The sequence below is a fragment of the Setaria viridis genome, chromosome 4, assembly GCF_005286985.2.
Source record: "Setaria viridis chromosome 4, Setaria_viridis_v4.0, whole genome shotgun sequence".
In the NCBI taxonomy this organism is placed as follows: Eukaryota; Viridiplantae; Streptophyta; class Magnoliopsida; order Poales; family Poaceae; genus Setaria; species Setaria viridis.
The window spans coordinates 2,804,534-2,829,352 of record NC_048266.2 but is presented as its reverse complement, the minus strand read 5'-3'; the positions used below and the strand labels follow the sequence as shown (position 1 = coordinate 2,829,352).

The 24,819-nt window shown below is 54.0% G+C and overlaps 1 pseudogene; it reads left to right on the top strand.

Moving 5' to 3' along the window:
* The window catches only part of LOC140222483 (uncharacterized), a 37,925-nt pseudogene extending 21,051 nt beyond the window's left edge, over positions 1-16,874 (top strand).
* Positions 16,875-24,819: the final 7,945 nt, after the last annotated feature.

Genomic DNA, 24,819 nt, shown 5'->3' with positions numbered 1-24,819 from the left:
TATCGGCTTTTCCCCTTTAACCTATTCTGCAAGACCGACTTCTGCATCTTCTTCGGCTTCAACCTCTTCCAAGTATGCCACCTTCTTCTGGAAATTCCTTCGTGGATCAAAAGAACGTACCTCTTGACCAGACAATCGGTGGACGATTTGGCTCAAGCTCTCAAACTCCTGTGAGGCGTATTTTTCCTTGATGTGAGGCAGGAGACCTTGAAAGGCTATATCAGCCAGCTGTGCATCAGTTAGAGCCAGAGAATAGCATTTGTTCCTGATTTCCCGAAACCTCTGCACATATGAGGATATCGGCTCGTTGCTTCTCTGCCTGAGGCTGGTCAAATCGGATAGCTTCATCTCATGTACCCGGCGTAGAAGTATTTATGAAACTGCCTCTCCAGATCGGCCCATGTAATAATCGAGTTGGGCGGTAAGGTTGTGAACCACTGGAAGGCCGACCCAGACAAAGACGACGAGAAGAGCCGCACCCGTAGAGCATCTTGCGCCGCTGCCTCTCCGCATTGGATGATGAATCTGTTCACGTGTTCTACGGTTGAGGTGTCGTCCATCGCCGAAAACTTGGTGAAGTCAGGAACTTTATACCGATGGGGAAACGGCAGTAAGTCGTACGTAGACGGGTACGGTGTCCTGTAGGCGTAAGTCTGCACCTTCGGCTTCAAGCCGAATTGTTCCAGAATCACCTCTGCTATACGTGCCGACCAATCCGGCTGTTGCTGGTAAACTGTTGGCTGAGGGACTGGTACGTGCTGGCATATCGGCGGCGAGATGACTTGATGCTGAGTGAAAGTATGTGGCATTTGATGTGTTATAGCCGGCTGCGTATTCAGGGTCGGCTGTTTGAATGAGCCACTCATTTCATCATACAGTACGAGCTCTGCTGCTTTGCTCATCTCTGGTGCGACAGGTTGGTACGGCGGCATAGTTGGTCGAGTGGCTGTCTAGAAAGACGCCTGGAATTGGGGACTTCCCTGATTGGCCGATTGATCCTGAACGGCCGTAGCTGATGGTGCCCCCCAAGGCGCTGGATTAACCGGAGGAAACTGCGCAGAGGACAACTGAACGGGATGTGGCTGGAGGTGTTGTGTGCCAGTAAACCCCATAGGGATCGATGATGAGGAAGCGCCTGAACCCCCAACTGGAAATTGAATTGGCTGAGAAGCCGAATTCGGATAACTCTTGTTTGGTGAAATCGGCGGAGCATATGCCGGTCCCTTGTACCCTTGAGATACTCCGCTAGCTAAGGAGCTGATGACGGCATTATACACCATATTCGCAAGCACCGGGGATTGATCGATGAAAGCTTGATAAACGGAGTACTGAACCATCTCGGACATCTTGTCCGAGTCCTCGGTGATTGTGATCTGGCGGGGAGTTGGAAACGGAGACTTTTTGATAGTCTCCCCGCTCCTGGTGCGACTGAAGGATTGCAGGCATGCCTTCCGGTAGTATGCTGTCTGCCTCTCTAGTTCTTCCTTCTGGTCGTCCCTGAGATCTGCTTCTGTCACTTCGATGACGTTATCTTCGGAGACTTCAGTAGCTTTCGACATGGTGGCGGTTGTATTGGTCCCACCGGGCGTGCCAAAAGTGTGTTGGCGCTAGAAACCAACTGATCGAATTCCCAGCGTCAGACACACGACCCGGGAGAATCTGCTTAACTCCTGTTCGGGTGATTGCTCTGGTGCGGTTCGCGTGGCGTGCCAGCCAATCTGACCTGTTGATTGGCAAGGACATAAATATGTCAATTCCTAGGGGTTGCGATCGGCTAAGGTTCCGATCTTGAGAAAGCTCATCAGCGAATCGGCCGATTTGCAGTAACAAGGAAATTGGCTATAATGCAACCGATTACCAAGCAACGTTTGTAAAGAAAACTGCTAGAGTAATCTAAATAACGCTACAGTGCAACACTTGGAATAGATCTGAATCAGCTATACGGAAAGCGATAAATTAAGTAACAAAATATAAGAAAGCCGAAAGTTCTAATTCCGAGCTGGATAACTGGTGATAAAACTAGAACAACAGGTAAAACCTAGAATTCTAGTGAATATCGATAACTGGTGAATAAATCTAAACGAAACGACAGCGATGCACCTGAAGTTAAAGCTTAGAAATTACTCGATAAACGGAACTTACAAGATCAGCCGGAGGTCAAGTTGATGCAGCCCCGCCAACCCGTACGAACTCGTGAAAAGAAGAAAAGTATTTGGCGAAGTCGCCTGCTTGAAAGTAAGTACGAAGAAAAAGTAGTATGTTGTGTTGAGTTGATTGTTCTTTACAGACCCATAAGGGTGGCTATTTATAGCCCAGTACAAACGACTTCTAATCCAACTAGAACTCTATCTCTAACTTTAAACAGAAAAACTTCTTATCTGACTAGAACTCTATCCTCAAATCTAAACAGAAAATGAATATTTACAAGTACGATTCGTACTATCTTTATGCGCTTCATAGGCTGACCTCCTCTTTCATCTTCATAATCCTTTTTTAGCCCACATCGGCCCAATCACCTCTTTAGCAAAGAGGTAACCGATCAGGACTCACACGTCAAGGGCTCAAACCCAACCTGACCCTGGTCACCAGGGTCGGACGAGGCGGAGATCCTCCTTTGGAGGGGTCGGGCGCGTCCGACCCTAAGCCTCAGGGGTCGGGCGAGGTGGAGATCCTCCTTTGGAGGCGTCGGACGCGTCCGACCCCAAGCCTCAGGGGTCGGGCAAGGCGGAGATCCTCCTTTGGAGGGGTCGGGCGTGTCCGACCCCAAGCCTCAGGGGTCGGGCGAGGCGGAACTCCAAGGACCAATCGGCCGATCCTCGACTGAAGCATCAAATGGCCGATCCTTGACTGTAGCAGCAATCGGCTGATTTCCAATCGTCGCCCTCGTATCTCGCCTCATCTTCCGATCTTTTCTTCTCCTAACGCCGATTTTACACGTGTCAAAATCTGGCGTCAACACCAGCTCATCAGCTACCTCGTTGAAGTGCCTTGCGACGTGGTTGAGCTCCAGCCCGTCGAATTTATCTTCAAGCTTGCGAAGTTCGTTGCAGTAGGCTGCCATCTTGGGGTCGTGGCAGCTCCACTCCTTCATGACTTGTTCGACGACTAACTGAGAGTCACCCCGGATGTCTAGCCGACGGATGCCCAGCTCGATGGCGATGCGAAGCCCATTGAGGAGGGCCTCGTACTCGGCGACATTATTGGACATAGGAAAGTGGAGGCGGATCATGTACCTGATGCGCACGCCTAGAGGAGAGACGAAGACGAGGCCCGCTCCGGCACGGGCCCTCATCAACGATCCGTCGAAGTACATTGTCCAGTACTCCTGCTTCTCCGGCGCCGATGGTGTTTGGATCTCCGTCCACTCTGCTACAAAATTGGCGAGTACCTGGGACTTGATGGCGGTGCAGGGGGCGTAGGTGATGCCCTGGTCCATGAGCTCGAGCGCCCACTTCGCGATCCGTCCCGTGGCATCCTGGTTCCGGATCACTTCGCCGAGTGGGAACGACGAAACAACCGTTATCGGGTGGGAGGTGAAGTAGTGGCGCAGCTTCCTCTTCGTGATGAGGACGGCGTAGATGAGCTTCTGGATCTGCGGGTAGCGCGCCTTGGACTCGGACAAGACTTCGCTGATGAAATACACCAGGCGTTGCACCTTGAGGGCGTGTCCCTCCTCTTCTCGCTCCACCACTAGGGTCGCGCTAACCACCTGGGTGGTCGCTGCGATGTAGAGCAGGAGGGGCTCGCCGTCGGTCGGCGGGACTAGGATTGGCGCCTTCGTCAGGAGGTCCTTGAGTTGGTCAAGCGCCTCCTGGGCCTCGACGGTCCACTCGAAGCGGTCAGTCTTCTTTAGGAGTCGATAGAGAGGGAGCCCCCGTTCGCCAAGGCGCGAGATGAAGCGGCTCAGAGCCGCCAAGCATCCCGTGACGCGCTGGACTCCTTTTATATTTCGGATTGGCCCCATGTCGCTGATGGCTGCTATATTCTCCGGATTGGCTTCGATGCCGCGCACGGAGACGATGAAACCTAGCAGCATGCCCCTCGGCACGCCGAAAATGCATTTTTCGGGATTGAGCTTAATACGCTTGTCCCTCAGCCTTTCGAAGGCTAGTTTGAGGTCGGGAACGAGCTGGTCGCCCTTTTTGGATTTGACTACGATGTCGTCGACGTAAGCCTCTACGGTCCGCCCGACGAGGTCCCCGAAACACTTCAGCATGCATCGCTGGAACGTAGCCCCCGCGTTTTTGAGGCCAAATGGCATCTTAACGTAGCAGTAGGGGCCGAAGGGGGTGATGAAAGAGGTAGCGAGCTGGTCAGACTCTTTCATCGTGATCTGATGGTAGCCAGAATACACATCAAGGAAGCTGAGGGTTTCGCACCCGGCGGTTGAGTCGACTATCTGATCTATGCGTGGCAAAGGAAACGGATCCTTTGGGCACGCCTTGTTGAGACCGGTATAATTGACACACATCCTCCATTTCCCATTCTTTTTTCGTACAAGAACAGGATTAGCTAGCCACTTAGGGTGGTGCACTTCCTTGATGAATCCGGCCGCCAAAAGCTTCTGGAGCTCCTCGCCGATGGCCTTGCGCCTCTCCTCGTCGAAGCGGCGCAGACCTTGCTTTACCGGCTTGGAGCCGACCTTGATGTTCAAGGAGTGCTCGGCGACTTCTCTCGGGATGCTGGGCATGTCCGAGGGCTTCCACGCGAAAACATCGCTGTTCGTGTGGAGGAAGTCGACGAGCGCGCTTTCCTATTTGGGAGATAGGGTGGCGCCAATCCGCACGGTCCGGCTGTCGGAGCTGCTGGGGTCGAGGAGGACCTCCTTGACGCCTTCGGTTGCCTCGAAGGAGGTGGCCGACTGCTTGGAGTCGGGCTGGTCTTCGGCGCCCTCCGCGAGCTGGACCGCCAAATCTCCTGTGGAGGTAATGGCTGCAGCGTATTCGCAGCATTCTACGTTGCACTTGTACGCCTTTTGGAAGGACGTGCTGATGGTGATGACCTCGTTGGGCCCCGGCAGCTTGAGCTTGAGGTAGGTGTAGTTGGGGATGGCCATGAACTTGGCGTAGCACGGCCGTCCCAAGGTGGCGTGGTAGGTTCCACGGAATCCTACCACCTCGAAGGTAAGGACCTCCGTCCTGTAGTTGGAAGGGGTCCCGAAAGTGACGGGCAAGTCGATTTGCCCGAGAGGCATTGCCTGTTTCCCTAGTACGATGCCGAGGAACGGCGCCTTGCTGGGGCGGAGGCGAGAGCGATCAATCCCCATGGCGTCGAGGGTCTCGGCGTAGAGGATGTTGAGGCCGCTGCCTTTATCCATGAGCACGTTGGTGAGGCGCGTCGTGCCGACGATGGGGTCGACGACAAGAGGGTAGCGTCCCGGATGCCGGACGCGTCCCGGGTGGTCGGACCGGTCGAAGGTGATGGAGGACCCCGACCAGTCGAGGAAGACCGGTGTCGCAGGCTCGGCCGCGTAGACTTCGCGGCGCTCTAGCTTCTAATGGCGCTTGGAGTCGTATGCTGCCGGGCCGCCGAAGATCATGAAGCAGCCGTCCACCTTGGGGAAGCCGTCTTCCTTCTCCTCGTCGCCCTTCTTCTCCTCGTCGGGCCTCCGTTTCCGGTCGCCTTTCACCGGGTTGCGTACGAAGTACCTCTTCATGAGGTTGCAGTCCTTGTAGGCGTGTTTTGTGGGGAACTCGTGGTTCGGGCACGGTCCCTCGAGCAGCTTGTCGAAGAAGCTGGGAGTGCCCTCTGGGGGCGGCAGTCCTCGCTTGCGCTCAACAGCAGCCACGAGGGGAGCCTCGCGCCACTGCTTGCCTTTCTTCTTCTGCAGGCGGTTGGAGGTGCCCTCGTCAGCATCCTCGTCCCGCTTTGCCTTGCCCTTGGAGCGGTCGAAGATTGCTCCAACGGCCTCTTCGCCCGAGGCGTAGCTGGTGGCAATGTTGAGGAGCTCCTTCGTGGTTCGCGGGCCTCGGCGCCCTAGCTCGTGGATGAGGGGCCGGCAGGAGGTTCCTGCCAGGAAGGCCCCTATGACGTCAGCGTCCGCAACGTTGGAGAGCTCAGTGCGCTTCCTGGAGAAGCGTCGGATGTAGTCCCGGAGGGACTCGTCTGATCCCTGGCGGCAGCTCCGAAGATCCTAGGAGTTCCCGGGGCGCGTGTACGTGCCCTGGAAGTTTCCTATGAATATCTCCTTCAGGTCGTTCCAGCAGCGGATCCGACCCGAAGGGATATGTTCTAGCTAGGCTCGCGCCGAGTCGGCCAGAAAGAGTGGAAGGTTGCGGATGATGAACAAGTCATCGTCCGCCCCACCGGCCTGACATGCAAGCCGGTAGTCGCTGAGCCATACCCCGGGGTTCGTCTCCCCCGAGTATTTGGCCACATTCGTTGGTTGCCTGAAGCGCGGTGGAAACGGCGCATTTAGGATGCGCGCGGAGAAGGCCCGGGGCCCCGCCGGGTCAGGGCTTGAGCTACGGTCTTCTTCGCTGTCATAGCGCCCGCCGCGGTGGACGTGGTAGCCGCGATCTACCCCATCCTCCCTGTCCGCGCGGGAGCACCTCTGTGCGTCCAAGGTGTCGCGGGCGTCGCGAACAGGGCCGACACGTCGGTGAACGGATCGAGCCCCGCCTCCTGCGGGCGGTGGTGTCCGTCGAGCAGACACGGCCTGGTTTGCCCTAGGAGGAGGTTGGTGGACAGACTCCCCCCGCCTCTCCGGGGGCGCATCGGGTGCTGCCCTGCTGGCGTTTTGCCCACTTCGCCGAGACACGGAGCTTTCCGCCTGCTGGACGGCGGCGCACTCGAGCAGGTCGTGCACCTCTTGGCACGCCTGTCGCTCCTCGGGCGTCGCTGGCTTGGGGAGTCGCCGGAGTAGGGCTGCCGCGGCAGCGATGTTCTGACTGGTGCGAGCGAAGAGCTGAGGGCGTTCTTCGTCCACGCAGATGCGCTGCTGGACGTCGCGCGCCCGTTGTCGTGATCCGCCTTCATTGCGGGGGCGCTCGACTTCCTGGCGGGACGCCACGCGCGCCTCCGGCTGCCGAGGTCGCACCGGGGCCTTGCCAAGGGCCCCAGTCGTAGCCGCGACGCGTGGTGGGGGAGTCCTCTGCCTTCCCTTCGGCGCCGTCGTCGTTGGACCCCTCGGAGTGCACGTCGGCCATGAAGCACTCACGCGAGGGGTGGTGGCTCCCGTTGTCGGAGCCGGCGTCGGAGATTGTCCTCGCCACGCCTGCGAGCTCGTTTCTCGCGGGTGACATAGTCATGGACCGCGTCAGGAGGCGACCATAGGTCACCGCGGCATTGCGCAGCCTGAAGAGCCGACCCCCTAGGAAAGGCCCTCCATCGCGCGCCTGGTCGCTTGCCGCTGTCCCGGCGGCGGAGCCGGGGATGGTGGGGCGAGTGGGCGAGACGAGGGGAGGGATCAGCTCAATCCCTTCCCCGGTGGCGAGGAAGTTCAGACTCCCGAAGCGGATCAGGGAGCCCGGAGCGAAGCTGGTGTCGTGGCTGGCCATCTGAAGCTGGAGATGTACGCGCAAAGGTCCCCTACCTGGCATGCCAACTATCGTTGTCAAGATTTGCAGATCAAGACTTAGACTAGTAAATTTCTTTTATGCGCGTAAGGCTTCGGATGGTGGTGTGGGAGACACGGGATTAGACTGGTTCAGGCAAAGGAATGCCCTACGTCTAGTATCGGGAGCTGCTCGTGTTGCCCACGCGGGGTTCTGTAGTAGGGGTTACAGGAGTGCGAGAGAGGGAGCTGATCCCAGGTCTTTTGGATATGCACTGAGGCTCTAAGTGGGTGTGAGTGTGCTCTGTTCGCTTGAGAGAGTCCCCTGTCTCAGGACCCCCGGTCCTCCTTTTATAGCGCAAGGGGGAGCACGGGGTTACAGTTGAGCCAGGCCTGAGGCGAAGTCAAAGAAACAAGCTAAGTAAAATATAACATAAGGAGAGGGACCCAGGGCCGCCGCCTCTCGCTCCGGCCTCCGGCCCCTGTCAGCGCGTCCGTCGAGGGAGGGCGGTTCCTTCCAGATCCTGTCGATGATCTCCCCGGTCGCCGTTGCTGCCGAGCACGATGATGATGTTCAGCCTCGGCATCCATGCCCACCGGGGAGGATGGCCGATTCTGTTACCCTGCTGATCACCCATGAGACGCGGACGTCGCATCCCTATCATTGGGAGCGCGGGGCGCGAGAACGAGCGGAACGCCCTCCTGTGCCGTTCGGCGCGGGCCATGAGTACCCTGTGGCAAATCAGAGGGAGCCGCGGCCACTGCAGCTCGCGTCGCATGATCGCGCATAGGTATTCGTTATAGGTTATGTTGGGGGCGCCACCCCTTTTCTGCATGCCAGGGTCGCGGCGCATTTATTGTGAGGTCGATAGGGGGACCCACGGGATCAGCACCCTGATCCTCCAATCTGCGCCTGAGGCAGATATTTGTCTTGTGGACCCGAACGAGTCCGACCCCCGCACCCAGGGTCGGGCGAGGCGGAGTTTTGCGGCGGGGGTCGGGCGCTCCCGACCTCGGTCCCCTGGGTCGGGCGAGGTGGAGATTAGTCTTCAAGGAGTCGGGAACGTCCGACCCCAGGACTCCGGGTCGGGCAGGGCGGAACGTGACCTCTCCCCCCCATATTGGGCTGACAACAATCTTGCCACCTTAATTGGGCCTGGGCCTTCATGTTTTGTTGATTCCGTGGGCTAGGGGAGATCGTTAATATTTCCCCCCAACAGTTCGCAATTGTGCCCGCCCAGAAGGAAGCATCACCAAGGGATATGGAACAGAGGAGGTCATTGAGTTTTGTGTTGACTTTATTGATGGACTTAGTTCGGTAGGGGTCCCCGTGTCACGACATGAGGGCCACGTGAAGGGAAAGGGCACACTCAGAAAGAAAGATAATATGAACATACATGAGAATGAAATCCACAAAGCAAACTTCACAGTGCTACAAAATTCATCCTTGGTGGCTCCATATATAGAGGAGCACAAGGACATTGTACGGTCCAAAAATCCGGGGAAGTCTAAGGCTTGGATTACATGGCATCACATAGATGCTTTTGTAACATGGATCCGATGACACGTCATGGGTAACGAGATGATTGATGAACAACTTCAATGGTTGGCTAGGGGACCATCTATCTCGATATTGCAATACAAAGGGTACGAGATAAATGGGTATACATTTTATACAAGAGCCCAAGATCAAAAGAGTACCAAAGTAAATAGTGGTGTCTGTATAGTTGCAATAGATAATAATATGAATAAGTACAATTACTATGGTGTCATAGAGGAGATTTGGGAGCTTGATTATGGACCTTTGAAGGTCCCTTTATTTCGCTGCCAATGGTTGCTGGAGGAGGCGTAACAAAAGACTGTTTTGGGATGACAATAGTGGATCTCAAGAAGATTGGATATAGAGACGAACCATTCATCCTAGCCAAGGATATGAGTCAGGTTTTCTATGTGAAGGACATGTCAAGCAAACCCAAGACAAAGGTCGGTAAAAAGTCAGAAGATGAGCCAAAACACCGTATAGTTCTACTAGGGAAAAGAAAAATCGTTGGAGTTAAGGACATTTCAAAAAAGTTAGAAGATTTTGATCAGTTTGATGACCTTCCTCCATTCTCAGTTCAGATTGACCCAAGCATCTTATTATCCAAAGAAGATGCTCCGTACTTACGTCGCGATCATGACCAAGGGACGTTCGTCAAGAAGAAGATTATCAATGTTCCATTGAATAATAATGAGTAGCTTTAGAACTTTAATATTATGTGGTATTATGTGGTCATGTGATGAACTATGTAATGTATTCTGTACAATTCGAACAATTATGTGGTATTTCTCTGATTAACGATACTATTTTGGCTCATCAAAAGTCTAGAAACATTAAATTAGAGGCAATTATACAAGTACATTGTATACTGATGGCTTAATTGTCAAATTTATTATACTAATATTTCTTAATATTTTTGCATGTTCAAAATAGTGGTTTTTTCCTTTTTATGGATTACCAGCAGTATGGAAATATTTCATATCCTATTGGTAATTAAAAACATCTAATTTTACTATATAAATAAATTGTTGTATGGTGTAGAGATAATCAACAGTAAGGTATGAAATGTTTTTCAATTATTTTCCTAAGTTTACTCCATTTATTAAGCATAAAACTAATATAACAATAATTTTAGAAATAAGAAAAGAAAATAGAGTGCTGGCGAGAACGGAAATGCTGGGGAAGATTAGTACTGGGCGGAGGCCTTGCCCGGTATTAAATTCCCCTAGTTTCGCGTCTCACCTTTTTTTGGTCAAATTAGTACTGGGCAGTGGCCTTGCCCGGTACTAAATGAAACATTTTAGTACCAGATAGCAGTGTTGCATGGTACTAAAAGCCATTTTGTATCGGGCAAGGCCTATGTCCGGTACTAATCTGGCCTAACCTAAAAACCCCACCCCTCTTCTTCTCCAACACTTAGCCGCGCACTTGTTCCTCTCCTGATCCCGCCGCCACTCCGCCACCCCCACTGTCATCGTCCACCGTTGCCCGCCGCCCTAGCTCCTCCTCGACGTCCGGCCATGCCCGACGCTCCACAGCATCATGGCGCACTCTGTCCCGCTGCACGGAGCGCTCATTCTCGACGTCCATGCTGTCCGCCACCCCAGCCAATTGCCCTCCTTTGCCGCCGGCCGCCGCCCCGGCTCCTCCTCGACTTCCTCAACATCCAGCCGCACCCGACGCTCCTAGGCCGCACTCCACGCTCCTCTTCAATGTCCGTTCGCCGTGCACCGGCCGTCCCCAGCCTGACCGCCTCTGTCCTCGTCACGGACTCCATGCTCCGGCCTCCGCCACCACTAGCCGTCACCAGTAGTGCGTGCTCCGGCCTCCGCCGCCGTACCCTCGGTCCTTCGTCTGCGTACGTAGGCCTCCAACCCCCCACCTCGATCGTTGATGTCAGCAAGCCCCATGATGATGTCAGCGACTAGAAATTAGAAAATAAATAATGAATTGGTAGAAATCATTGAAATTATTAGAAAATGGTATGGAAACTTACTTACATGATGCCTAGAATTATTTCTTTTGTTGAATTTAGTTTCATTTAATTTAAAAAGAATGACAGACAGGTGACACCTAAGAACATGGGAGCGAAACCAACTACACTCGAGTTGTGTTGCTTAGCAACCTATACTCCAAGTGTGGGGGTTGTATGTGAGTATCCTGAGTAAAGTTCCTCTCATGCCAACTCTTATCTTGGTTTGGAGATGGTGTTGGTTCTTGCAGTTTTCCCCCACTAAAAAAAGAGAAAATAAAATAAGAAAGGAGGAGTTACCACGGCGGCGATTTAGAAATCTTCGTCACCCAAAACGTCATGGTAAGTACCTTCAGGTATGTCCTGCTTTTGACTTTAAACAAAGCCCTTAAGGCAGGTTGCCCGAGGTTCACTATCATATACACATGTTTATCACCCTTTGAGTAATAGCTTGAACATACTTTCATGCTTCCTTTTTCTATAATCATATGCTCTGCGTTGAATATATGCCTCGAGACGTACATTCATAGGCCTTTTAAATTAAGCATGGTGGTTAGGTTAAAAAGTCTTATTCAATCAAACTAGACATGGTGTTGAGTTTGGTTGATGAACCTTAGAGTTAATGCTTTCATAAATCTTTGTTGTATATGTGGACTAACCCCTGCAAAAATTTTCAAATCCAAATGGGTAAGTCGTTGAGCTTGATTCAAATGGGAAGGTAAGCCAAGGCATTGGATTCATGTTGCACAACATACAAAGGAGGTACATATAAGTATATCCTCTTTTGTTTATGTTGATGCAATTTTAATTCAGCCTTGCTTGAGTAAGTCTCACGGTGAAAATAAAATAAAAAAACCAAATTTTTTTTAGTTTGAATAAAGTAAGTGTCGGTGCAAAATCTGGCCGATAAGTGATTATTTGTAGGTTTGTCATGCATTAATCAGATATGGCCTAGCACGCAATGAAATAGGATCTATACTAGTTCGGGCAATGCGCCCTATGTCTAGTCGGGGGTCGGTCGACGACTTTATTTCTGAGCCCAGGTGCTCAAAGTTTGTAGTGGGGGTACAAACGAGAGGAGGAAGAGACGGGGTGCCTGAGTCCTAGCCCTATTCTCATCACGGTGGAGGAGAATGGCAGGAACCCAAGCATGCGCTAAGTGTTGGGAGTATGAGTAACCTAAAGGTGTGTGTGTATGCGGAATAACGTGAGGTGCGAGAGCATAAGGTCATGTAGATCTTGAAGCGGAGGGGGCTCCGCCCCCTTTTATAGTTCAAGGGGGCGGCCTTACAAGTCGGGAGAAGATAACAGAGTGAGTGTACGGGCGTTGCCTAGTCTTGTCGAATCCCACACTGGTGGATACAGTATGGCCTCCGTCCTCGGTGCCTGTTCTCCTCGTCAGGCCATTACGTCGTAACGGGTAGGTTTACAACGCCACTGTGCAACGTGCGCAGGGCGTGGCGCGGTATGGCTCTGCGAACGACTGGCTGACCCGGGAGTTGCCTCGTTATCCGCCCCACCTGCTCCCTAGGCCCACACCGGGTGGGCGTCCCTAGTCGGGAGTTCGATGCAGGGGTATGGCGGATCCCTAGTCGGGGAACCAGGTCAGGAGCGCTCATCCAGGAGTACCTAATCGGGAGTACTCTAGTCAGGAGCACTTGGTCGGGAGTACTCTAGTTGGGGTCGAACCATGGTCCCACCTCTAGCAGGCCCTTTCTGGTCGGGGCGCTGTCCAGGTCTTCTGGTCAGAGGAGCTTGTTAGTGATCGGATCGTGGTCTTGGCCTGGCTGTGCGCAGCTGGGCTGGCCCAAGTACTAGTTGTTGCTGTGCCCTTTGTTGGGCTGAACATGTGGGAAAGCAGTCTGGTTGGGGACCTCGGGTCTATGGACCCGTCAAGAGCCCCCGAGCCCCTTTGGGGATTTGTTGAAGTCGTAAAGGGACTGTCGATCAGAAAGTCCCGTTGCGGAGAAACATACACAGGGGTGTCATTCATTTTTGTCTTGTTTGGGAAGCGGTCGGGCCGCATTGAGGGGTCTGGCCCCGTATCCAAGACGATAAGGATGAAACCCGCGTGAAGTTGTACCGACACCTCATGGCCTGGTACTTTCCCCTCGATTTTTGATGTGCGGTAATTGAACCGTCATTTCAAGGCGCGGTGCCTTTAACATGGGCCGCTGAAACGTCACCTCGATGTCAGCGCCATCATCGTGCGTCCGTGGACGCGGATCGTAACTGCTCTCGGATCATGGCCATTCGCCCGGCTATAAATAGGGGGGCTTCCATGTCCAGCGCCCCCATGGCTCGAGTTGTAGATCCCATGGCTCAAGTTGTAGATCCGGTAGGTTTGAGACTTCTGCTCTTTGCCCTAGGCGGCTTTGGCCACTCCTCATGATTGCTAGAAGAACTCTCATAATAGGTGTTCGACCTTCCTACCGTAGTCCCTCACGGCACGTCTTGGAGCCATACTCCGGGAAGAACTCTCATAACGTGGCTCCGTCGTGCATTCGAGGGCTCGATGAGAAGGTGAAGTAAGCCACATCTGGCTAGGGCGAGCAGCAAGAATAGAACCCCTATTGATTTGTTAGTTACACGAAAGTGGGGGTCGACGAAGCGGAAGCAAGAATGCCTCCTTGAAAGAGAGATGTCCTGAACCATTGGGATAAGACAAAACCTTCTTCCTTGAGGGTATTCTGAAAGAGGTATTTCTTTTATTTTCACAATAGTTTTCTTTTGACTGCAATTTCAAGTTCGATTAGAAGGATAGAAAGGTGATTACACGCCACCTTGGGAGGAAGGGGAGGCATGGCCTCCTTGTCCTCCATGCCGCGCTCGGACCCTGGGTCGCCGTCCACCGAAGATCATCATCCTGATCTGCCACGTGTACGGCCACGGTGGAGGTGAAGATAAGTAGGCATCGGTAGCCGCGTGCGGCTCCAAGCCAATTTACCTAGGTGTTTAGGGTGCAGTTCTCGTACTCCCTCCATGCCTTTTTCTCCTATACCAGGCTGCAACAAAGGGAGGAGAGAACTTTGGTGGTGGCACTCTTGTGCTCACTGAGTTCTTTTATCTTCCTTGGCCCTTGGCGTCTCCCGCTCGGAAGGGGGAGATGGGAGAAGAAGTGACGAGGACGGGTTAGCGAGCGAGGCTTTGAGCGCAGCCTTCTTTGATCGTGCACGCTCGTTTTGTTTCTTTTGGTCCCGAGTTGTAGGGTAGTCCCTAGGTTGTGCTTACGCGCTTTGCGTGATATTGTAAAGCCTTTGGGCTCTTGTGTTTGCACTCTTTGCGTGATATTGTGAAGCCTTTGGGCTCTTGTGTTTGCATGCTTTGTGTGATATTGTAAAGCCTCTGGCTTATGTTTTCATCTTAATGAAAAACTTGTCTTTGGTATGAGATTTGTGTGCGCATCGCGCCCTCGGGGCGGGTTGTTGTTTGGACTTGTGACATTTTTCCCTTTTTTTTGCCACGTTGCGTAGGGTAGTCAAGTTGGTTCTAGCGTTCTAGCCCCCGAGCAAGTACTGGTGCCCAGTTCTTGACGGGACGTTTGGCAGAGGTCACAGAGGCGCCTTAGATGAGAATTGACGCCCTACTTCCTAGGCGACGATTGGCATGCAGGGGCGCGCCAAATTCGTGTAGGATGTCCAGTTCCTGAGGACTCGCCCTTAGTCTGTATTAAGCTGGGTTCGTGCGAGCGGACCCACTAGGTCTAGCCCGCGAGCCTGCGGCCAACTGAGGAGTCGGTCGGAGGCTGAATGTTTGGGTGTTTCTTTGACCATGGGTGAGTCGAACGGATGCTCGTGCTTGCCTCCTGAAGAGGGGATCGACAATTAGTCTGGTTTCCGCCGGGTGCGCGCGAGCGCACCCGGTGGGTGTAGCCCCCGAGCCTGCGGCCGACTGGAGAGTCGATCAGAGGTTGAACGCTTAGGCATCCTTTTCAGGGGCCACGAACCTAAGTGTCCCCCTCAGTCGGGAGGATGTAAGTTTGAGTTAGGATGCTTGCCCGTGTTCGTTTTGACCGTGACTTGTGTCGTCGGTTGTATCCCTTGGATGGGATCTGGCGGCCTGAGTCGCCGAACCCTGTTGGACTCAGTCGGCATTGGTCAAGTTTCATGCGTCATCCTATCCTCGGTCTCTGTGACCGGAGGGGTTGAGCTAACGCCGCTTGCCTTGATGGCTCGAGTGACGCGCTCGGTGAGCTCGCTAATGGGCCTGTTCAAACGAAATCTGGGTCCGTCGTTCATAACGGGGTCAGCATAGCCGGCATGGGGCATTCCGTTCCTCCTCAGCCCGCATCCCGACAGATGCCCAAGTCGTTTCGGAGACCAACTCAGGTGGCCCGCTGGCCTCCCCTTGATGGGGATTCTATGGGAATAGCTCGAGGTCGGGATCGAACGAGAAGGTCGAGATGGTCCCTGACTACTTTTGAGCAGGTCGGGTGAAGGCCGTTGGGGCTCCATTTGCGTTTTCTCCCCTAGCTCTATTTGATGCAAGGCAGCCTCGAGCCCTCCGTGGGCCGGCCTTCGAACCTCGGTCGGTCGCAGCTCATATTGAATGAGCCGCTATTGCTTTGTGACGCGACGCAATGCAATTGAGATGCAACGGTTGCAAGTATGAAATGAATGTATGATGCTTGAATGAATGCATGCATGCATGATGCGGATTGGTGAATGAGTGCTCGTTCACAAAGAAAGTAGATGGGAGGTTGGTAATGTTACCTTGGTCGGACGTTTCGAGCATCGCTCCTCTTGTGATTTTCACGATCGTAGGGGTCAAGCTATCGTTGCTTACCTCAGCGGTTCGATCGACCAGCTCGGGGTACCTTTGGGAGGTACACCCGAGTGGAATCCGTGTTTGTCGTTCGTGATGGGGACGTGTGATCTGCATGTTAGGTTTCCACATATTTTAACCGGTCTCCCGCCGGGTGCCCGATCCGTCCTGACCGATCCATGTGGCCTGCCGGCCTTGGTTCGGGGGAGGCTCTGGCGTAGGGTCCCCCACTCCATCCGATCGGCTTGAGCACCAGTTGACGTTGGATCGGTGGAGGCTCCATCGGTGGGACCCCCCGCTCCCCTGCCTTGAAAGGCGAAGGGACCTTTCGTCAAAAACTTCCTCGCTCGCTGCAGTTAGCTCTAGGAGAGAAAGGAGTAGAGGAAAGGGAAAAAACTTACAGATCCGTTCGCCGCCTCCCGTGTCCACGATGTCGCTTTGGAGGGAGTCCACCGTGAGTGAAGATTTGTTGCAGGACTTTGCGTGAAGAGGACTGCTGCCGCCAAAATCGGTTGCCGGTTGGAGGGCGCCGGAGCCCGAGACCGTCTTCCCGGAGCCTCGGCGTGATGAAGTTGTCTCCTTCCTCGCCTTCCATGAGCGGGGTCTTGGGTATCCCGCGCACTGGTTCTTGCACGGGCTCCTCAACCGCTGGCAGTTGGAGTTGCAGCACCTCAATCCCATCGGGGTGCTGCACATCACCAGCTTCGTCACCCTCTACGAGGCTTTCCTCGGGATGGAGCTGCATGTGGACTTCTTTGCAAAGTTCTTCTCCGGGCAGCCCAGATCCGAGGAAAAGGGGAGGTCGGGGCCACCTGCCCCGGTCAGAGGGTTTTCGTTGCAGAGGAACCCCAAGGTGACCTACCCGTTGTACACCCCTAACGTACTCCAATCAGGAATGGCACGGTGACTGGTTCTACATCTGGAATCCAATCGATGAGCCGTTCCCGTCGTTCACCGGGAGGAGGCCGGCAAAGGAGAAGAGCTGGTTGTGGGGGCCCACCAGGAGGCATGAGAATCACATGGAGGTGCTTGAGCTGGCACTGCGGGGCCGCATCGACGAGAGCCTTAACGGGCTGCGGATCTTCCACACCTTCCTCTGCTAGCGGATCACCCCGCTAAGGCGAAGGTCGTGGTCAACGTGGAAGTACTCCGGTCCGGCAGACCCTGATTGCGCGTCATTGATGGAGTTGCTGGAGAGCGACGTTTGGGAGCTTCTTGGCCAACTTCTGCATTCGGAGAGCGGCATGACCCTTGAGGGAACACCCGAGCCTTTCCATGCCGGGAAGTGCCCCAACTTGGTAAGTTTCTCCCTCGCGTTCTTATTCCTCATTCATCCAAATCTTCCGTTCAACCTCGAGCCATTTGCCTTGCAGGGGCTCAAGCACTATAGGTCTCAACTGAGCCTCCCGCAGGGGTCAGAAGGCGTGGCCAAGTAGGCCGCCGAGAAGAGGGCGGCAAACGAGTGAAAGAAAAAGAAGGCCGCGAAGGTAGAGAGGCATTAGTGGAGGTTGCAAGAAACCAGTCGGCACGTTCGTGTTAGCAAGAACCCGTTGGACATGGAGGCGGACCTCATGTCCCCCGACCTGTCGGACTCAGACTCCTTAGGGGACGAGTCGAGTGGGGCGTCGTTGAGATTTCTTCTGAGTGCCGCGGGCCCGCCACCGCGTCTCTCAGAGGAGCGCATGGTGCAGGGGAGCCTTCCAGGGCCCCCAAGTTGAGGAAGCGTTCCACCAATAGGGACTTTGCTCATGCGCGGGAGTCAAAGCGGGCGCGTTCACCATCACGCTATTCGGAGGCATCGCCAGTGCCGCGGCCCCCAGCATCAGGTGTGAGGGTGCGCGATGGTCGGCCGGAAGAGTGTGGTCGCGCTCCCATGGTCCAGGAATTGGCAAACACGCCTGGTTCTTGGCAGAGGGACGCTTCGCCTGCCACTTCGGGCAATCCGCCATGGACTAGCGGTCGCAGCTGTCATCAGGCCGTCCGTGATTTGGCCTAGGTGTCTCCGACCTTAGTCACCCCGGAGGGGCACGTGTGGCAGCCCCCGAGCGGTTCCGATTCAAAGATCTTTTGGGTTCACTCGATTCTGTAAGTAATCATAACTTTCCTCGCCTGTGTGGACAAGTTTTCTTGGTGGGGGTAGCCTAATCCCATGTATTGTCTTTCCGCAGTGCACCGTCAACTTCATTGGTCATCACGCCGCCTCTCGTGTACACGGAGTGGACAGCCATTATACAGCCAGTCGCGACGAGCAATGGAGGGAGTAGGCTGGAGTTGGTCCATCCCCATATGTTGGGACCCGTTCCTCCCCCGCCGGCCGTAGGTACGGCGGCGGCTGCACCGACGATGGCGACCCTTGAAGTGGCTACGGACCATTCGGCAGAGGTAACCGTGGCCCTTTCGTTAGCGCCGGCCGCGGACGTGGTGAGGGAGGAACCTGTGCTCCCGATTTTGCCCGGTGGAGGAGTGCACACCCTCAGCTCGCCCACTTGGTCAGATTTGGAGAGGAGTCGAGGAGCCCAGGACCAGACCACTGGCGAGGCAACGGAGACTCGCATGTCCCCCGAGCTAGCCCAGGCCCATGCTTTAGTGAGTGCTCTCTTGAGCCCGCCTAGGGGCGGTGTGCTGGAGGCGACTAGGAGAGAGGAAGAGCCGCTACTGGTGGGTCGCGATGTCCCAGTGATGGATCTCGCTCCTTCCGGAGAGGACAAGACCAGGGTGGCTGAACAAGGTGTGCCGCTATCTCAGGAGCGGCGATGGTCCTGCGTCTAGCGCCGCAGTGGCCGGACCCTCAGGCGGGTCAGAGGTGGCCGACGACCTGGTGTGGCCTCATCCGGACATGCCGAGGAAGGCTCAGTTCATGCTCCACGCTGGCCGGGAGAAGGAGCTTTGGGCCTTGCTCAGAAATGGTGGGACGTTGGTGCGTTCCAGCCTCACCTCTGTCATGGTGAAGATGAGGGAGGTTCTGGTTGAAGCCGAGTTCGTCAACCGGGCTATGTCTATCGATCTGCCCCGCGTCGGAGAGGTAGGTCTCGACGATCCTGGTTTGAGTCTTGGTTTTTGATGTTCGTCCGATCACCTGATGCATCTGCATTGATCCTGCAGGAGCTGGAAATGATAGCGGCTGACAAAACCTGGTTCCTCCGGGAGGAGCATGGTCGTCAAGGACGGGATGCGACGGGGCTGTGTCAGGCTGAAGGTCTTGCTTGCGAGCTAGAGCCCGCCCATCGTGAGTCCCAAGACTGGGCGACGGAGGTGGCTGGGGCTCGAAAATGTGTGACCGCTGCCGAGGAGCGTGCGGCCGCTGCAGAGGAGCGTGCGACCGCTGCCAAGAGGGAGCTGATCACAACAGAGTCCCGCCTAGAGGCACATGAGATGCAAAACAGAGTTAGGCGCCCTAACGATCCAAACTTCGGATGCCCGAAACTCCATCTTCCAAGCCGAATTTGGGAAATCTAATTTCGCCGAACCGACAAAGTCAGTCGTAATCACGTGTAACTTTTTCTGTAGATCAATTTTCATATACAATTCGCCTCGATCCGAGATCGTACCGAAAAGTTACGGCTGTTTTACCGAAGCACATGCACACGGCAAAATTCCGACCCCGGTAGTAGATCCCATCTACTATTTCACATCTCATGCGCCTGGCGTATGAACCTGGATTTCGATTCGACCAATCACATTGATCTTTGCTCACTGCAACTGGAATTACGTGTATCACTTAACTCCGATGGCGGAAACCGACCGGTAGGAGTATGTCGTTACACTACCATTGCAGCAAGGGTACGAAACCAGGACATAGATCAAACGAAAACTCGCATATCTCCATATGCACACATCCCGAATCCAAAACTAAGCAGCTACGGCTCTGATACCACTGTTGGGATACGAGGTAGGCTACACTAGCGCAAATCAAAATTTCTACCGCGTATAACCAGGAAGAACTGCCGTATAAGGATCATGGGATTACCACTCGACGCACTACTGGTGCGGAAGATGTAGATATGCGTCGATGCAGTGAAGACGATCACGTAGTCGTACATAGTCGATCAACGTAGTCGTACGTAGTTGATCACGTCACGTCCAGCAGCTCCTCAGCAGATCGTCCACGTGCAGCAAGATCGCCTCCGGTGCCGCGGCTCGTCGTCGGCTCGTCGTGGCTCGTCGGCGGCTCGTCGATGGCTCGTCCAAGTGCTGTAGGCGCAACACCTCCAAGGTATCCACATGTGCAGGGAGGAAGCGTCGCAAGCTGGACTACTAGATCCACGAGTTGCAACAGGCGAGGGCGTGGGAGGCGCGGCAGGTGTGTTTCGCCAAAAGGTGTAAACCCTAGGGCGCCCCCACCCCTCTATTTATAGAGGTTCCTGACGGGCCTCTGGGTCCGAGGCCCATTAGTACTTCTAAACCTAATCCAACTCGGATCAGATTCGAATTGGGCTTCCAGCCCCTTAAGTGTGTGACCCTATGGGTTCGGATACGTATAGACATGGCCCGAGTACTCCTACTCGGTCCAATAGTCGGTAGCGGCCTCTAGCAAGACGTGCCAACTCCTATACGCACACGAAGATCATATCAGACGAACCATCACAACATAATATACATGCTATTCCCTTCGCCTCACGATATTTGGTCTAGCTTCAAGCCGACCGCTCTTTCTCGATCCTGTGATTCGGAATCCCTTTGTAGGTTAACTCTTAACCGTACGTAGCATGGCCATGCATTTTCGGATCCGATCACTCGAGGGGCCCAGAGATATCACTCTCAATCAGAGAGGGGCAAATCCCATCTTGATTGACCATGTCTCATAGCATGCTTCTTGACAAACCCGAAAGCTACCTTTATAGCTACCCTGTTACAGCGTAGCGTTTGATAGCCCCTAAGTAGGACGATCCACATCTAGAATACATGCGACAATCTCAGGTCTAAGGACAAAACGTATATGTTGTTTAAAGAGAGAACTACTTCTCGTGTTGGGTCAGTCCTAGCACATGTCTCCACATGTGTCCACATTATTAGTTCAACATCTCCATGTCTATGACTTGTGAAACATAGTCATCAACTAATACATGTGCTAGTCTAATATTCATGTGTGTCCTCACATGAACTCCAACTAGGGACAACTTTAGAATAACCATACAAGTAAAGAGTTTCACATACAATTCACATAATTGCAAATCAATTCAAGTAGCCTTTAATGGATATTCAATGAACACAATATACAAATCATGGATACAAATGGAATATCATCATCTCTATGATTGCCTCTAGGGCATACCTCCAACAGTGGTGACGGCTAGGGAGCGCAGGGAAGCGGAGTGCTTGGAGGCCGAGTGGGCTGCCACTGCCGAGCAAGCGCTTGTCGCGGCATGGGAAGTTGAACGCCAGTTGGCCGAGCGGGTGACTTCTACTGAGCAGGCGCTTGCCATGGCGCAGGAGGCCGTGTGGGTGGAGCAGGAGGCTCGTGCGCATGCCGAGCAGGAGGCTACTCGTCTGCAGGGAAGGGTGACTCAATTGGAAGGGGAGCGAACCATCCTTGTGGACGCTAGCCAGGAGCTGGGTGATAGTAATACCCTTCTGCATCAAGAGCTGCAACGATCGGAGGATGGCCATGCCGTGGACCTCGCTACGATAGATAGTAAGTCCCGCCATCCTAGGAGTTTGAGTCAAGGTTGTACTCATTTCTAGCTCCCGCTGACTTGGTTTCTCGTGGAGATCTGAAGAGGGGGCTGAGGGCATCCCAGGAGATGGCCAATCGGAGCAGGGAAGCGTTGACCAAGTCCCTAGTGGAGCAGTCCACCCTTACTGGTGAACTTAACGCACTCAAGGATGTGGCACGGGTGGTGGTCACCGAAGTACTGGGGTCGGGATCGAGCACCAGCACGCCCGCGATCCAGCTTGCGGCGGTGCTGGACATGGTCCGAACGCTCATCTCGGATGGTGTCTTCCATGCAGCGTCAGGGGTGCTAATGTCAGTGGTGATGCATTACCCTGACCTGGACTTCAAGATGGTCTGCAGGGGGTATGCCGATGGGATGAGCTTCGAGGAGATCTGAGCACTGGGTCAGGGCTTGGTCCACATGCGCCAGCAATCATTGTGCACGTCACTGCGAAGTGGGTCGTCGAGTCTCGCCAAGTGAGTCAGGAGGACGGTGCTGATCTTAGTGCAATGGTGCAGACTACGACAGACTTGAGCGTTGATCGACCTGCGATTGGGGAGCCCTCGGCCTTGCCGGCTGCGGTGCTAGCTGACCCAACTGAGAGGGAGCAGTAGAGATAGGGGTAGTTAGTTTTCTTTCATGTGCAAAAAATTTTTGCGGGGGATTGTGAACCCCTAAGTGAACAAAAATTTGTTTGTTTGTGATAACATTGAAAAATGGGAAGCTGGTCCCACCCATTCTTGTTTTCAGCCTTAGGTAACTTCTGCCTTTTCGCTCCTTTCTTCTCAGACCTGCCTGTTGACGTAGGCTGCAACCTTAAGAACTCGGGCGTGGCCTCGAGGTTCAGCTGCTCATAACCATAGTCGTTGCAGGGTCCGATCAGTTCGTAAGTTAGAGTGTTAGTTGCTTTCGGGGTGAGTTAGAGGACGGGATGCCCTTTTGTTCGGGCGCGCCCTTTCGTTCGAGCGAGATGCATGATGATGCAAAAAGTAAAGAGGGGGTGGTCCACCCCCGTGGAGCCCCTGAGTGACCCGGGCTTAGTATGCTCGGGCTGGAGTGCTGTTAGAGCAAATGTGGGAAAGAAAAATGACTGGAAAGGAAATGAGTTAGGGAAAGAAGCGACGTAACTGCTCAATATTCCAAGTGTTGGTGAGGATGTTGCCGTCTTCGTCCTTCAGTTGGTAGGCTCCCGGCCGGATCACCTCGACCACCGTGTACGGTCCTTCCCATGGCGGAGAAAGCTTGTGCTTGTCCTTGGTCATCTGGGTCCTTCCAAGTACGAGGTCTCCAACCTTGAGGGTTCTCCCCCAAATCCTACCTTTCGTGGTACTTGTGAAGGGTTTGCTGATAGCGGGCGGAGCGAATGAGCGCCGTTTCACGTGCCTCCTCGAGTAAGTTGATCGTATCCTGCTGAGCCTCTGCAGCTTGGTTAGGGCCGAACGCTTTTACCCTCAGGGCACCGTAGTCGAGGTCGGACAGCAGTACTGCTTCGAAGCCGTATACCAGAAAGAAGGGGGTGGACCCCGTTGACTGGTTCGGGGTCGTCCTCAGGCTCTAGAGGACCGCTGGAAGCTCTGCGACCCCTTCATCTGGCGTATTTCCTAAGCTAGTTGAAAATGCGCGGCTTGAGTCCCTGGAGGACCATGCTGTTGGCCCGCTCGACCTGACCGTTGGTCCGTGGGTGTCTAACCAAGACCTAGTCGACCCTGATGTCGTACCCGTCATAGAAATCTAGGAACTTCTTGCCGGTACACTTAGGGATGCCAAAACGGTAGATGATGTCGAGGAAGAACTCGACCGCCTCCGAGTGGATGTTGGTGATGGGCTTCACCTTGATCCACTTTGTAAGCTTGTCTACCGCCACGAGCAGGTGGGTGTGTCCGCCTGGGGCCTTTTTGAGGGGTCCGACCATGTCGAGACCCCAGAGCACAAACGGCCAGGTGATGGGGATGCTCTGGAGTTCCTGTGCTCGCAGATGGATCTGCCAAGCGTAAAACTAACACCCCTCGCACCTACGGACCACTTCCTCTGCGTCGCGTAACACCGTGGGCTAATAGAAGCCTTAACGGAAGGCCTTCCCGACCAGCGAATGTGGGGCTGCGTGGTGTCTGCAGATTTCGGCGTGGACCTTGAGGAGAAGCTGATTCCCCTGGTCGGTCAGGATGCACTTCATGAGCACTCCTGATGGACTTCGCTTATAGAGTTCGTCGCCGATGGCAACGAACGTCTTGGTGCGTCGGGCAATTCATCATGCCTCAGTCTTCTTTGGTGGAAGGACTTCGTCGAGGATGTAGGTGAGTAGTGGTGCCCTCCAGTCAGTCGTGTCGAGCGCCATTACCGCCATGACGAGATCGGAGCCCCCGAGCCCTTGGTCAGGGCTGGGCCGTGATGAAGCGTCAGAGCCCCCGAGTAGCTGGCTGGGGCCAGCCTGTGCTTGGGACGGAACCTCTCAGACGCGGGCCGATGGCTCATGGAGGTCGTTCATGAAGACTCCATTTGGGACCGGCTCCTGTTTGGCCACCATCTTCACTAGGGTGTCGGCAGCGTCGTTGTCCTTTCGCGGGACGTGATGCAGCTCAATCCCTCTGAATTTATCCTCAAGCTTGCGCACCTCTTGGTAGTATGCTGCCATGAGCAGACTTTTGCAGGAGGACTCCTTCATGACTTGGTCGACCACCAATCCCAAGTCGCCTCGGACATAGAGTCGTGTTGCGCTGAGCTCGACGATGATGCGTAGCCTTTTGATGAGGGCTTCGTACTCCAGCCCCCGCGCCAGTTCCTATGGCCGACCCATCGAAGTACATCGTCCAGTACTCGTGGGTAACCTCAGGGGTCAGGGTCTGGACCTCCGTCCACTCGGCAACGAAGTCGGCTAGGGCCTAAGACTTGATCGCGGTTTGGGGGGGTGTACTTAATGTTGTGCCCCATGAGCTCGAATGCCCACTTGAAGATCCGACCCGCAGCATCGCTGTTACGGACGATTTCGTCCAGTGGGTACAAGGTGACGACCGTGACCTCATGCTTAGTGAAGTAGTGTAGGTGTAACATCCCTAGTTTTAGTATGCTTTTCAAAGGGTTAATTAGAGTAATTAAGAATACAAATCACACTAGATTCTAAATTTGCCAATTGTGAAATTCAAAATGCACCCAAAAACATGAAATATCACAAAAAGAGGGAAATTAAAGTCAAACTAGGTCAAACAAGAAGCTAAGTGTGAAAAACAATCAAACTAGGTTGGAAATGTAGAAAGCATCCCAAAAATTCAAAAGCCAAATTTGAATTGACCTTGCAAACCCTTTAAATGGCTAAAAATGCCTTAAAAAGCACTAATTGGGGGCAGTTGGTAAATTCAAATTTTCATATAATAACTTAACTTTTTGCCAATATGAAAGT